Raw genomic sequence first — 16,884 nt, forward strand, 5'->3', positions numbered from 1 at the left:
TTAAAGACCCTAGGCTAGAGGTCGTTCTGCACTGACTAAATTTATCGCCTATATTGGCTACCAATGTCACCATATTCTTTCAAAATTATACACATGCTGTCTAAACGTTAAATTCGCTTTAATGTTTTACAAATTTAAATGTGTTCATACGCTGCAGTTGTAATATCTAACTATTTATTTATTTATTTTTATTTAGAGTACTGGCTTTTGTACAAGACTGTTGTTTACGTAGTTTCAAAAATGACGATACACAACAGGTTGTAGTAATAACAAAACAAACGATTCCAATTACAAAAGTTTAACATATCATTAAGTTCTAACAAAACAGATAAATAACATATAAAGAAGTTTAATCTTGAGCCCACCTTAAAAGTTCGCGTTTGTGATAAGAATACCATACACAAACTAAGAAAAAAAGGACAACGACGAACAAGATACAATATTTTAACAGGCAACAAACTTGTAAAGAAGGGGCGCTGGAATGCGCAATAGACATTTAAATGCCTGCCGGTTCGAAATTTGTATTTTTTTCCGTCATAGCCTTTTGTTTATGTCCGCACTAATTGAAATAACGAACTGGTGACGTAACCTAGACAGGCGACACCATAAAATCTGCATATTTTTCGTTTCACTTTTGGTTCTGCAACATTTGATTCTTTCTTAAAGCTCACCTGATTGAAAAGCTTATTTGCGCCATGTGCTGCCGAAATGTCACTTATGCTGGAAGTCTGTTACGCCTGAAAGAATTGCTGAACGATCCTTAAGATTAACAGAAGTATAGATAGAGGTCAGCATCTAATTTTTGAGATAATCTAAGCTTCAATGTTTGTCAATTAACTGCCCGCACTGAAACATTGATGGCCTATAAGGTCGGAACCTGAGAATAGGACAATAAATAATCAAAGTACGCAGTGCACAAACACGTTTCTTCTTCTTCTCCGCTGTCTTCCTTTGTAACACTCGTTTTCCTTTTGCTTTTGATTTCTCCGCATTAAAATTCGCTAACGTTCGATAGAGGCAATGCCAACCCCTCCGGGTGCTTACAGATTTTTCGTTGGATGTTCGTTATCCTTGTAACATTTGTTTACTCATAAGGCATCTGTAAACACAATGGCTTTTAGGAAATCCGTCTCGTGTTATGAAACCTTTAGGTGCAGTCAACTTTGGTATGGAACTGACTTCTTAACTTTCTGAAAACAAAGTGAGCAAACATATCGCATCGCAGGTAGGTTGCACCCTCCTGGAATTCGAGGGTCGGGAAGCGAAACGCTAGGTTTCAGATAAATTAACCGCACGATCGTGCAACAGTGGTAGTACATCTGTAGCCACGTATGTTTTCACAAATATTGTGAAAAACGTGTTAAGTAGAAAAACTAACACATTTTGTGGCAGCACACACACGTGCTGCCACAAAGAACAAGGCAGCACACACATGTGCTGCCTTATTTTTTGTTTTTTCATTTGTTGTGCAATATTTAACAATCATACTTTTCTTTTTGTGCACAGATCTTGTTTGCGAAATATATTCCAGAAAGCACAGTACTGGACAATCGCTGTCTATTAAAAGTGAGTTCAAGAATTTAAAAAAAAAGTATTATTTCGGACTTTTTTTTTGTTCTTTTCAGGCCGCCTGATTTTGAGAACAAATAGGTGACATTCTACTCGCGTCGTGGTCTACAATGCTGAAAAATGGTGTCATCTACACAACTGTACAACACTAGAGCTCACGACACAAGAGCGCCGACATTAGAGCGCCACGACGTTAGCGCGCTTGTCATTAGAGCGCCCGTCACAAGAGCGCACGACCCGTTCAGTGCGAGTGGCCCGACGTGACCGACCACTTCTTTGGACATCACGCGTTTTTTTGTGAAACTAACGGGAATATACACCGCAGCATTCAAAAAAGAAAAAGAAAAGCTGACTTACGAATTCTACAATCAATCCTTTAAATTTACTGCCCGCGGCACTATCCTCGTGTAGGTTTTCGGCGTCTATTTATGTCTGAAGATTTTACCTTCGAACTTTTATTTCCGTTTGTGCTGCGAGTTTTGCTTGGTTAGTATTCCTATATTTCTGAATCGAAGCACCCTTGATTGACCCTTGAAGACTTAACTACTTTCTAAAAACAAACCTGGAGAAGCTACGGTTCTGTAGAATGCAAATAACGGACAAAATAATAGACAAGTGTTTTTTTTTTTTTTTTTTTTTGTAGACTCTTTTTTTTTTTTTGAGACGTGCAGAACGGGTATAGCCTTAAGGTTGTGTTCTATCATCAAGAGGAGGTGACGGGTTTACCGTATACACGCGTGAACGAATTAAGATTTTAGAGAAAAGAACTTCTCAGATATATTTCACAATTTTGCAGGAGAGGTTCTCCTCTATCGTCAAACGGTGAAGCTCTGTATCAATAAAATTGCGCTGAGCTTTCCCTCGATGAGTTTTTACTAATAGTTTTATGTTGTTTTTTATTTTTGCGGTGAGGCTTTCTTTTTACGGTCATGGACATCACAAAAATTATATGTGGAACGTCTAAATAGCCAGCAGATAGTTCGGAGCTCAAATGTCTGTCAGGAATAGACCCAATATAGCAAGATGTAACATATTTATAGTATATCCGAGAGGCGCACGGGGGGATCGGTGGCTGAGTGGCCTAGCTCACACCACGTCGGAGCACGTGTAGCGAACGCTCGCGCTGCAGAACCCAGGATTCCAGGTTCAATCCCCATTCCTGCCCGTTTCGATCTGGATGAGCATCGTACCGGCGTGCGGTTGTGTATCACTACTGCGTGGTGCTCGTTAAAGAACCCAGGATTGCAGTTGTACCGCATTGGCTAAATCGCTCATCTACAGCTGAGACATCAGACGCCCACTGAGGCAGACTAACTTACGGCTGTATAAACATACATACAACAATTTGGTATGTATAAACATACATACCAATGGAAAGTACTTAGCCGTTGGTTCTTTTTATCGGCCACCATTTTCAACGCCTAATTCTATCAGGGGTATTTCAAATGCGATTGAAACGATCTCGTGCGATCATATTATTATTGGAGGCGATTTTAAATTGCCAGATATTGCATGAAATAATGCGAACTTCAGAAGAACAGTTGGTGGTGAATTGTATACGGAGTTTTTTTAGCTGGCTGGACGTTTTTTCATGAGTGCAATATGTTACTCAACCGACACGAAATGACGACACGGGCCACATCTTGAGTCTTCTGTTTTGTAACACTTCTGGGGTTGTTGAAAATACTCATACCGTTCCAGGTATTAGCGACCATAGAGCTATAGTGTCTGAAGTAAACTTTAGTTCGAGCAAAAACAAATCATGTGAAAAAGGAGTGTTGTTTTATGACCGAACTGATTAATCAAAAATGAACTCCGCGCTGGAATCTTAACTTCCGGGTTTCGAAACTTTGTCCGAGTCTTTAAATGTCAATGAGTTATGAATCAAATTAAAACAAAAATCTTTAGCTTGCGCGACGAGTGTGTCCCATCGCGCATGCTAACACAAAAACGAGCGCGTGACAAGCCGTGGTTTACGCGAGAATTGCGTGGCTTAGTCAACAAGAAAAGAAGAGCTTACGTCACTTACCGTAGAACCCGGCTTTTGACTGACCTTGCTAAACTGAAAGATTTGGCTGGAGTAGTACGGGGTCAGGTTGGAACAGGTTAAAGCAGCGTATTTAGGTAAATTAGAAGATAACTTTACGCGTTCCTCAAAATAGTTTTGGAAATATGTCCGATCAAACGGGAAACAATTTTTCCGTCCCGACCCTCAAACATAACGATGCTCTCGTCGACAGTGATAACGAAAAAACCGAGGATTTGAATTTATAATTTCGGTCAGTTTTTACACCTTCGCAGAAAAGGACTGTAGATTTTAACTTTCCAGTGGCAACCAACGTCATGCCTGAAGTTGAATTTTCTCTTCCTGGAATTCTTAATGAATTGCGTAACTTGGATACAACCAAATCGACTGGTCTGTATGATATTCCTGGGTGTATTCTCATATCTTGTTCAAGTTCATTATGCCTATATTTCGTCGTACTGTTGCGAAAATCGCTATGTGAACCTTCGCTTTTTTTAGACTGTAAGCTTGCACGAGTAATGCCAGTGCATAAAAGTGGTTCTAGAGCCAGTGTCGAAACCTTCCGACCGATATCTTTAACAAGTATTTCATGCAAGGTAATGGAACCTATTCTATATATAGTAATATCATGTCTCATCTTAGCGCATCTAACCTTTTTCATCCGTCGCATCACTTATTCCGGCAGGGATATTCTTGTAGTACGCAAGTAGTTGAATTTTTTCATGACCTTTCTTTGGCAATCGACGTGCGACGAAGTATTGATAGTATATTTCTTGATTTCAGTAAGGCTTTTACTGTCGTTCCTCATGATCTTTTAATTTCTAAACTACACGCTTATAAACCAAATGACAAGGTGTGTAACTGAATTCGTGAGTATTTGTCGTTCAAAAAACAGTATCTGGTTTTAAATGGCTTCCTATCGCAAATGTCCAACGTCTCTTCATGTGTGCCGTAGGGCTCGGTTCTAAGACCGCTTTCATTTATTTTTTTCATGAATGATATTGGTGTTGATGTTTCTTCTACCATTCGAATGTTCGTGGATGATTGCGTTGTTTATATAGAGATTAATAATGCGCAAGATAGTGCGATTTTGCAAAAGGACCTGGACAGCATTGAATCATGGTCTCAGTCATGGCAAATGTCTTTTAACGTAAGAAAAACTGTACATGTCACTTTTACAAGGAAGGTTTTACTGCCAGCATTTCGTTATTCGCTAAATGGGAAACTTTTAGAAACCCTGAATAAATTTAATTATCTCGGTGTATACTTTACATCCGACCTACGTTGGAATGCGCATGTTGACCATATATTTCCTCGAGGGCCTCACGGATGCTAAATTTTCTGCGTTGAAATTTCAATACTGTTCCTCAGTCGCTCAGAGAAACAATTTAGTTTCCACAAGCTCGTTCTATTCTGGAATATGCTCGCGTTGTCTGGGACCCTTATACCGCCTTTTCTATACAAAAGCTTGACAAAATAAAAAATCTGGCTTTGAAGTTTGTTTTAAGTAATTACGACTGGCTACTAAGTATGACTGAGTGGAAACATAAACTTAAGCGGCAATTATTAAAAGATCGCAGAAAACAGCTCCGTCTTAAATTTTTTCACGATATTTATTAAGGCAAAACCGGTACAGAAAAGGCTAAACATATGAAACCGCCTTTTTACGTATTCGGGAGGAACGACCATGCGTTAAAATTTAGACAAATTCCTTTTAAGGGTGACGTACTGCGAGACTCCTTTTTTTGTAGAGACCGCGTGCGATTGGAACTCCCTTCCATCCCGTGCTGCCTCAATAGCTTCTAATGACGCATTTTTTTCACGCACAGAATGTGTGAGTTTTTTTGTCTGTCTATATTCTTTGTTCTATGGGAGATCATACATTAAAATAAAAAAGAAGTTTGTCTATATGAAGGCTCCCTCGAGGTAACGAGCGCAAGAACTTAAGTATTTCCGGTGTCGACCGGACAATCCCTTTAAGCTGAAACGCACTACAGCAAGCCGCCCCACCAGGTGTCTCCGCTGGAGATGAAAGTCCTAGCCAGTGCGGTACCCCTTCTAGATGAGTTTTGAACATCCGTCGCGCAGTAGAGGTACCCGACGGCACGCCGATACGCCGGCACGTGTGGGTATTGAACCCAGGACACCCGTGTTCAATATTCACTAGCGCACGGCAGCTGGAGATTGAAGGCACGGCGGCTGGCACATGCTAACGCACTGCTGTTTACAAGCTGCCGTGCATAAACACACACGTCAACTGATCCGCCGGGGAGCCAAACTCCCGATGTATTCTAACATTGCTGGATTTGGCATCACTTAGGTGCAGAAGCAGAAAGCTGACAATGGCGTCGTCTGATTGACGCGTCTATAGGGGGATGTCGTGATAGGCGCAACTCGCACTCACTCGATCGCTTGTTTCGTTGTCCACCGTTGTACATTAAAAAGATGGAGGTGTCATTTTATGGCATGAAATGCTTCTTAACGAAAACCCCCATTCCCAAATTTATTGGTCGTCCGTCCGTTCGTCCGAACATTTCTCGCTAAATTTAGCGGGGAAATTTCAGTGACGTGACCTAAACACTAATTTTGTTTCCCCGCTAAATATAGGGGGAAATTGACGTCATGGGAAATGGACGTCACGTGACCTATAAACCAATTCAGTTGACCGGCGAAATTTGGTGGGGAAAATGATAAAAATATAGGTTCCTCTTCATTCCCCAAAATGACTGTTTAATGTTTTCGAAAGGAATTTAAACAATATCTTCTCGAATACGGCATTTCAGGTATTTTAGGACTTTGGAGATAAAGGTCGCTGTCAATTTTCTTGCACAAGAAGAGCTAGGTCATGCGACACGGCCATACACCTTTGATAACTTTCTAAAATCGCTGAGTGTAAAAAAAAAAAATGGTTGTAGTGTGTGTGCTTTAGAGCCTAGAAATTGGCTGCCTCAAATGGGAGACAAGTCTCCCAGCTGCAGATGAGAAATCTAACCAGTGGGGTACAAACGATAGCCTGGGGTCTATAACGTGCATCACGGAGCAGTGATACACAACAGCACGCCGGTACGATGCACATCCAGATCGAAACGGGCAGGGGAGGGTATTGAACCCTGGATTCAGGGTCCTGCAATGAGAGCTTTCGCTCCACGCGCTCCGACCTGGTGTGTGCTAGCCCCCTCGGCCACCGATCCGAAAAAATCCGCCTGTTCCTGGTTTGGTACCAGGACCAGGCGGATTTGTTCGGTCGTGCACCAGTCACCTAGCTTTGTTTGGAGATATGCGTTTGTCCCTTAGTGCCCTTGTTCCCCTTCTCCAGAAATTATTATCGTCATTGTTGTCCAGCTCGCCGACTGTTTCGCAAGGTGTCCAGATGAGGACCCCAGGAGAAGAAAACAAGCGGAGTAAGAGAGACAGGTCTATCCGGATCCGTGAGAACCACCAAGTAGCTAATAAAGCTGCATTCATCGGCAGTTATGCTCTTCCTCATGTTGAGGACCCTCTAATTGCGCTGCATGCCGCGAAAGGTATCTCCAAATGGGACTTTCCGTCAGCTTACCACCAGGTCATACATCTTGGCTGCCCAGACTTAACCGTGTTTGAAACGCACGAAGGCCTATTCCGCTTCGTGCAAGTTTATTTCGACATCGCATCTGCTCCAGCAACTAGAGTGAAGATAATGAGCTGATCATAATATCAGAGAAAGCGCAGCCTAATATTTTTATCCTTGGCTTTTTGTCTAAGTAGAAATAGAAATAGAAATAGGCTACAAACTGATGCTATTTTTTGGAGTTTCGTAAAGCATTTGATTCCGTTTCGTACGATTTGTTGTTACATAAACTGAGCGCACTTAATATTGATAGTACTGCACTCGCATGGATAAAAGATTGCTTAAGTGAAAGAAAACAATGTGTCGCCCTAGGGGGGAAAAAATCAAAATTTGTAGACGTAACTTCGGGTGTCCCTCAGGGATCTGTTTTGAGACCACTATTATTTTTAATCTTTATTAATGATATAGCATCCTGTGTCCTTTCTAACATCAGGCTATTCGCAGATGATTGCGTTATTTACAGCGTAATAAGAAACACTCACGATGTACTACAGTTGCAACAGGACTTGGATTGTATCAGTATATGGTGCCAGAACTGGAGGCTACGTTTAAATGTAGGGAAATGCGTTCATGTGACATTTAGTAAAAAAAAAAGTACTTTGATTCATCTTACGTTATTGGAAGGGACCCCCTTCGAAACGTGTCAGAGTTTAAATATCTGGGATTTATTTTTTCTCAAGACTTGACCTCTAATCATCACATAGATATGATATCAAATAAGGCTGGAAAAATTCTCAGTTTAGTTATCCGAAACCTGCGTGCAGCTCCCCAACTTCTAAAAGAAGCAGCATATCGTGCATTGGTAAGACCCAATTTAGAGTGTGCAAGCGCCGTATGGGATCCGCACCGAAAATACTTGATGGATAGGATTGAGGGTGTAAAAAATCGGGCAGTAAGGTTTATCCTTAACAAATATTCTGGGTTTCAAAGTGTAACGCAGATGAAAGCTTGTATTGAAATGGAGCATCTTGATACCAGACGCAGGAAATGCAGACCAAGACTTATTCATGCGATATACAATAACTTAACTGGGGTTGATAAATCTATATACCTGAAAACGCCTCATTACATCTCAAATAGAAAGGATCATAGCAAGAAAATACGTGAAATAAAATGCCGGACAAACTACATGAAGTTTTCTTTTTTTCCAAGAGCGATAGGCGAATGGAATGAATTGCCTGCAGATATGGTATCGGTTGATAATGAAACTTTTTTGAAACTCTTGAATGAATTGTGAATCTGTACATGCAGTATTGAACAGTGTTATGTTGACGTGTAAACATCCTGTGATAATGAGTTCAAAAGTGTGCACCCGCTGATATAGTATTACTTTAAAAAAAAGGTTATAATGTGTGGATTTCTTGTGTTTTTTTTTGTTACTGAAGTGTACTGTGATGATGTATACTGACGTCTGATTGTATTATTATCTCACTCCCCTGCTCTAACGCTTCGGCGCTGCAGGGTTTCTTGTAAATCAATAAAATAAAGTAAAACTAAGATCAAACGAATTGACCGCTGGTTTCAGCTACGAAAACTGTCTCTATCCTTGTATTAGAGGCGTGTCACCACATTATGCCAATCGGCTGCCTCATTTTTCATATCAGGTTTTCTTAACAGAAGCTTCGAATATTAGCTTTAGCCGGGTGACACCAAATTCAGATCTCCAAGCTTCATGGCCCATGATATTCGGACCAGGAGATTCATATATACATATGTCATGACCAGTAGTGTTTTCCGGCCTAATGCTACCTTGATTACGTACTTCATTTATATCTTCATTTTTTTCTACTTTAGTCGGGGCAAACAAAAAAACAATAGGAATACCTTTTAATTTTAGTTCTGGACGAACATGGTAGCTACACTAGCGTTAGAACTGTAATTCTTTGCCAGGTTTGTGGCTGAGTGGGCACTGCCTTTGAATCTATGCGATTTCAGTTCCCGGCCTTTTTTTACTCTTTACTTTGACCTTTTGGAATGCTTGACAATATTCACGAACTGTTAATCTCACAAGGGCTGCTCTAGACCATAGTGTGAGTGTGCAAACCTTTCTGCGTCCGCGAAAACGACGCATCCCAAGGACGTTTTCAAGCAGCCGAACTTCAAGAGCTATTCTGATCACCGTGGATTTAAAACGCTTTGTTTTGGCGCCAGTCTGGAAACTTCGGGTACGCTTAAGCAACGCTTGACTATCAGACGATTTACCCACACCAGCAGCAAGATGGCGGCGCCCAGAGCTCGTACTTGCAAATGTGTATAGATCCTTCCAATAATCACATTCTGCGCTCTGCCATCCCAAGTTGTGGAACGCGTTCTGAGCACGCGCAGTTGCTTTCTTCTGCGGAATATCAGACGACGCTTATGCGTTCACACCCCAATGACTCGACATTTTTAGTCTGGGTGGTAGTGCTGGAAAGTTTATTGGCCTATCGCTTGTGTATAAGGGGGCTCTCGACTCATTCGTGTCAGTTAATCCTGAAGATGCCACAGGCATAGATAGCGAAACGTCTCTCTTTTATACCTTACTTGAGTTAAGTCGGTGTAAACTTTCTGCACTTTTCGCCCTTTGCTTCGATGAATTCTCCCGACCTTTGGCAGATTTTTTCGCTCATTGAACGCTTAGTTGTCGGTTCCTGGACGCCCCGTAACTCGAAAAATGTTTGAGTTGGTATTAAGGGTGGAACGACTTTTAATATCTCGCTGAAATGTATGTTTGGGCTAGTCGGTTGATAGAACATCTTGGTTTAAAATTGCCCGACAAAGCAAGAACAAAGAAAATGCGAGACAAAAGACAGTGCTGGGTCTCGCCTTTACTTTGTCCTTGCATTTTCTCGTGCTGTTTTAAACCAAGACGTTGAATAATTTGCTTATAGCTAGACCCCATTCAAAATACGGCACTCTGTTGGCAGCTGTGAAATCCTTGCAAAATGGTGGACTAAAACCTCGAAGTCACGGCACACTGGAAAAAACATACCCACTAAAAAAAGGTGCTAATCGCAGTGACGTTGCACTTTCGACGCTGCTTGATTGGCTCGTCGACTCGTCGTGTTGGACGCGCTCCGACGTTCGCTATCTATGGAATGACTTGCACGTTCCTCGATGCAGTCGCTCCGCCTTTGTGCAGTGGCTCCGACCTTCTAATAATCGGCACGTGACTTTTGAAAGTGGTCTATTACAGCCAAGCTGTATTTCGCTTACAAATCTGATTTCTGGAACTTCTTTGTGTGGTCGTCCTCACAAAAAAAAAAATAAACCGTCAGCGATTTAAGCGAAAAGTGCATATCACGCATACAACATAGAGCACAGCATTCGTTTCAATTAAAAACAAGCAGAAAACAAGCCTCCGAACCACATAATTAATGATAAGGCTCTCCTGATAACAATGCGAAGCACGTAGCGCTCACTGAGGCGACGGCAGCTTGCGACTTGGGGAGTGATGGCACGCCTTTTATATATAAAAATTTTTGGTACAGTGCATTTGCTTTTTATTGCGAAAGCACAAACTATCCCATGGAACGAAGCCGGCGTCTTTAGAAGTGAAATGGCACCTAAATTCCCATTGGCTGCGAGGCGTCATGTGGCTCCATAGCAACGGCGTCATCGTTGCTACGGAGCCAGCCGAACTTCTGGCGGCGCAACGGGAGGGAGGGGGGACGAGGGTATGCGTTGGCCGGACGTTATGCCGCTCCATCGTATGCTCGAGGACGACGCCGTCCTTGGGGTCGTCATTGAGGTCGTCTTAAACGTGGACCTATAGGCGTCGTCCTCGAAGTGGTCCTAGACGTCGTCCTCTAGGTGTCATTCTCGACGTCGTTCTAGACGTCGTCCTTTGGGTCGTCCCAGAAGTCGTTTTAGACGCCGTCCCAGACGCCGTCCTTGATTTCGTCCTCGAGGACGTCCTACTGGTCGTTGTAAACGCCGTCCCGGACTTTGTCCTATACGTCGTCAAAACCTTTAATACCGTGTAGAAACATCACTCGAAAACATTTCACCCGCGGGACTACAATGCTTTCGCAGTCCTACACGTAAGCAGTCTTAAAAGGCACTTGAAAAGGAACACCATTTTTTTTAAACAATCTGGTTGGGACTTGCTTTCCAAAAATTATTCTACCGGAAACAAAACATTTAGAGCAATATCGACGGTGTGAGACACGATTGAGTCCGTAGTCACCTCCTTTCCACTTGTATTCTGTCTCGGCATTTAGGGCACGTGGAGGAGAGGTGGATCGGCTTGGCCGTCACGATGAGGTTGAGAGAGCGTATAACCATTACGTGACGTCATGGACTTTGCGCGCAAAATTAAAAAAAAAAATAATCTGGCGCCGTCAGTATTGTTCGATTTTTTAACTTTTTTTACATGCGTGTCAAAAGCAAACTGTCTTAAAATAAATATATTTTTATGGGCTTTTGAAATGTCCTCTTAATTTTTTTCTTTCGTCAATTATGTGGTATGGAACACTTTTTCTGTGTACGAACATAAAATGCCACTTCCGTCCCAAGCGACTTCCGGTCCGACCGTCTTTGCCATAGAGTTATTATAATGTACGCTAGAGGTTCAAGTGGCGCTAGTGTGCTGACGCAAATTCAAGAAGACAGCAAACAGTCGGAAATTGACTTCCGGTAATTCACCAATGTTTGTTTGCAAACCAGCTCGCTGCCGCCCACTATCGGCGGACCCCTGCGCGTTTCCGGTTTTCTTCTTCTTTTCCTCTTGTCACACATCATTTTGTTATTTGTACTACGTTCTACAAAGCGTGTAGGGTCTTACAAGCCTATTACAGGTACCTCTCCGAAGGAAAATCTTGTATTCCGATCGCTGTGGGTTACTGAAGAAGAAATAAATACACTACAGGAAGTCTCCTGGGGCACCAAATACTGTGGCGCCCTCGTGGTACCAACTCCCACCGAATGCGGTGAATACATTTCTATGGGAAAAAGCGAGTGCATTTTCTCTCTGCGCTGGATCATAAGAGCAAATATCCCGAAGAATTCGTACGTACTAATTAGCTTGAAACATGTCTTACTCAGGCCGACGAAGTAATTGGTCAGTTACGGCGTTTTTCTTTCAAATTCATCGCATTAAAAACGGTGCTAAAACGCCTCCGTACGTGTGTTTTTGATGATAGGGCCGCCCTGGCCCTGTGTTTTGGGGGGCCGGAGCCCGTCAAGCTGCAAACTTGCAGCTTTTTTTCTTGCCCCCCGACACCCCCCCCCCCCCCTCCCCCCCTCCTTGTCCCATGTTGGCGCTGGGACAACAATAAACCGATTCTGATTCTGATTATGTGCACTGTCGGACACTGTTAGCGCGAACACGATGTTGGCGCTTTTCAGCATGAGGGATATACACTGGAAACGAACGAAGGACATCTGGAAATTAAGGTAGACGGCGAGAACTACGCAGTAACACTGGATCAGTAACGATCCCCGTGCACGTAAGATCAAAATTAATTGAAGGCCACGTAATATAATCAGATTTTAAATAGGTAAGTATCACTTTATTCTTTGTGCTCTGAGCGAGTTCTACCTTTAAAATATCACCCGCAGGCTCGAAATCTTTGAGAACAAGTGCCCGATAAAAGCCGCCCGGCAGAGAAAACAATACGTAAAGGCATCTTTCATAGCCGACATACTTTATTCTTTGCGTTTTGAATGCTTTTATCCACTCATGGGCACGACGGGATCATTTTCATGTAGTAACAGGACTGGCATATAATCAATATATAAGCGTCACCGGAATGCTGGCGAGCCTTGAACGCACACTATATTCCTTTAGGTTGTAATTTTGCTTTGAATCGTCGCTTGTTTTTACACACCTGCTGCGGAACACATGTTTTGGACTGAAATGTAGCGAAGTTAAACATCGTTCACTGATGAAGAAAAATGTGCTAACTAAAGCAATTACACTTTTACAGTGCTAATCAAGGTGTATACTATTCGGTACGACCCAAATAACCAATATTCCGTGCGAAGAAACAAAATGCACGCGCGTTTTCCCATAGGAATGCACAGGAGCACCACAAAAGTAGACTGGTTGCTGTCTGCTTCAATTTGCGTCAAGGAAGTCGCGTAGACACTAGCGCCAGTTGAACTTCTAGTGTATATTATAACAACTCTATGGTCTTTGCAAACCTGTTGAACTTGCTTATGTCACCAGTGGTAGAAACCTTATATACTACACAGACAACAAAGCTATAGATTTAATGAGGTGCGTTCGGCTGTACTCTATTAAATATTGGAGCGGGCAAGTTGGTTTCCAAGAATACTCGAAACATTTTAACAGATCTCGAACTCCTGCGTTATTTTGGCGGTCATGTGGATAATTCCTGGTGAAACGTTTCGTCTAGATTTCAATCAGCTGTGTTAAAGGAATACTTCAACAAAATCTGAAATATAGCCGTCGTGTTCAGAAATATGCTGAATACGATCCACAATATCCATAAATGACAATCGCACGTTTCTATTTTGAGCCTGACAACTGTATTTTTCGTTATAAACGCCCACTGTGGCAAGCGCTCCGATAGCAGCCAGTGGAAAGCACGTGACATTGCCGCAATCGTGACGTAGATTGTCTCGGGACGAACAAAGCTGTGGCGAGGCTGACGTCAAAAAGATGTCCAAATTGAAAAAACAAAACAAAAAAACAGTGAGTGCGCAGGCAAGCTGGTGGATGTTGATCATGAAGTAGAAAACCAGAGACTGTGGTAAAAGCGGGGAAAACTTGGTCCAAAAAGAAAGACAGAAAGCCGTTTCAGCCACCAAAGCGGGCGAAGCACACCAGCAATCGGGCCACCGCAACAAACCCCACAGCTGCTTTCGTATTCATTTCAGTAACAGGTCATTCTTCTATAATCTTGTAGAGGCACAATAACGACGCCTGGGACACACAAAAGAGATTCTCGGGAAGAGGGGAGTCCCTCCTTCCCCTCCTCTGTCGTGGTGGTCGAAGGCGAGACAGTAGGGAATTGTAGTCGACCCTTTTCCCCTCCACTACGGTACCCGTGAAGAGAACGCCGCAGCTGCGTATGCGCACCTTCAGCCTTGTCTGCGTAGTTCGAAGTCTTGTGGCGGATTACGGAGCGCTACCCGGGTGCTTAGCGGGCTGCGGAAACGCTCTACTAAAACTTCCTATTAATATTCACTGGCGCGGAAAACCTTTACGTAAGTTAACGTATAAACAGCCTAGGTTTAACTGTAACGCCGATCGCGTTCGGAACCTGAGGGATAGGGTGATGATGTGTGCCCCGTCAGTGCAGAAGCCATGAACTTATCCTACAGCAATTCGCCAGCCGCTTTTCTTCAACCGTCCAATAATTGAATTTTTCCCCATGCGTCAAAGAGGGATAATGTTTTGCTTGTATTTGTAATTTTAATTTTCTTGTAACTCCCAAAATAATGGGAATTTTTTGTAAAAAAAAAAGTCCTTCCTTCCTATTCCCACCTTTTATGAAGCCTGTTTCGATGCAAATTTCAAACCAGTTCAAAAATTATTAGAGGACCCTTTAATGTAATATCGTTAAGGTTGACTCGTGGGTGGAAGCGACGCAAGGATATAAAATGAAGTAATTTTTGAAGGTTACTCGTCAGGGTAATGCTTGTAAGAATTAACATTGTCTCCTACTGAGCAGCCGATGAATGAAATCTAAAACGACAAGTAACAGGAAATGCGCTCAGCCACGCATTCTGTCGCGGGAAGGATAACTGTCGGTACAGGGATGTGGACTTCAAAGTATGTAGGCCCATTTTTGAAATCGATGCCTCGTTTCGAAGAGTTTCCATTGGAGACTTTAGCAGCAGCCGCAGCCATGTCGGCGGAGTAAAGAGCCCAACGTCGATCCTATATATGTATGTAGCAGCATCAGAAGGCGATCATGCATACAAAACTTTCGGGGTGCCTTCAAATGTATGACCAATGATTGATGACCAATGATTGGTGCAAGCAATGATGACAGCGCACTGGCCGTCTCCTTAGCATATAACGCCACACACAGTCTGCACTGACCATTTGCCATTAAACTTAGAGACGCTCCGATCAAAAAGGTTGGCAATGGTTCTATTATGCTTCCTGACTAGCATCATACCGCCACAAAAGCAAGAGATAGTACTGAACAAAAAATAAGGGCACAAACGAGCTGGTGGTGGTTAAACATTTCGAAAAACGCCGAGACTGGGACGATGAGGGACGGACAATCACAAAGTCTCAAACACAGCTGAATTTTATTTGACAACGAAGGGTGCTTATATAGGCGTCACAAATCAAAAGAGACGAAGGAAAGAGAGGGAGAAACCTACACAACACAAAAGAGATAATATTGACCGGTTCAAGGCGCATTCCTCTAGCAGCTGTGGCAGCCTTTCAACTTTATTTTTTCATGCACCAAACAGCATCAGCTTGTTTTCGTAGCCTGCCCGAGTTTCTTCACGCCATTTCTGCACCCTAAGTGTCGAACGCGGGCGCCATAGGCGAGCAACCGTCGCATATCTGCAACAAATTACAATTTTAGGCCTTTTAACGCCTGATGAGCACAGGTATGAGTTTAATGAATTAAACCTACAATAGCAGAGTGGGCTCTCTCACGCGACCCCTGCACATCGTATCGACTTACGTAATGCCGAGCTATCTCTCTGTGAACGCCGGGCGCGTGAAATGAAGCTCCGATTCTGGCATGCGTGGCACTACAACAGCGCCATCTGTACACGCGACACGTGCGTGATCGAGTAATGACTTGCTGCCTCTATCGAGTGACTTTAGTTCCCTGTACATAACGATGGCAGAGTGAGGCATACGGGTAGTACGGTTGCAAAGATAGCCTCGGAGGCGACAACATTTGCGTAGTTAGGACTGCTGGACGGTCGCAACCTCAGAGTATATTCCTGTGAATTGGAAAGAGTGGCCGCCGCCACCTATCGTTGTAGGCAAAATTGTCTCATCGTGGCACTTCAACTAAAGAGAAAAGGGAAATAAAACAGCACTGAAGAATAAAATTAATTAAACAAATTACAGATGACCAGAGCGTGAGTCGAGCCAGCAGCAATGCGGAAGGTTGGCTAAACAAAAACCGTCGTTAATTAAGGAGGGTAGGAATTTCATCAAGCAACATTTAACACCTTTATTGTTCGCTTATTGCCGCATCACGTGACATTGCCGATAATTGTCTACTTTTAGTAAGATATCAATGTAACAATTAAATTCTCACAGATCTCCTGCACTCATATATTAACTAAAAAAAGCGTGCGCTTTTTGACACGTATGGCGCCCCCTCTGGATAAGTTTAACAAACATAGCCGTATTTTAATCTCGTTGCGACAGCTGCAACTGCGTCATTAAGGAAGATCAGTTTTGCGAGACCAAGCAGGACGGTTTCATCTAGATCCAATTACTGGTCACTAATTCTCTCCTTTCATTAGTATCGTGACATGTACGTCCAGGTCAGTCAAACCACAGTTGCAATCTCCTAATCCCCTTTCTTTTTTATGGCATATAAGCGCTTTTTGAACTGAATGGTATTTCTTATTTTAACATTCTGGGATTTTAGACTTCAAATTTAAATATTTGAACTGGACAACTAAAACACTTGTTCAAGAAGAAAAAAATATCGCTTTTTACGCAAAGTCGCAGTTTTTTACCAACCATTTTCGGTGCGTAACATATTTCAGGGTACACGAAATACAATACTCTTGTAAGCTC

The sequence above is a fragment of the Ixodes scapularis genome, unplaced genomic scaffold (genome assembly GCF_016920785.2).
Source record: "Ixodes scapularis isolate PalLabHiFi unplaced genomic scaffold, ASM1692078v2 PGA_scaffold5__190_contigs__length_132052651, whole genome shotgun sequence".
Lineage (NCBI taxonomy): Eukaryota > Metazoa > Arthropoda > Arachnida > Ixodida > Ixodidae > Ixodes > Ixodes scapularis.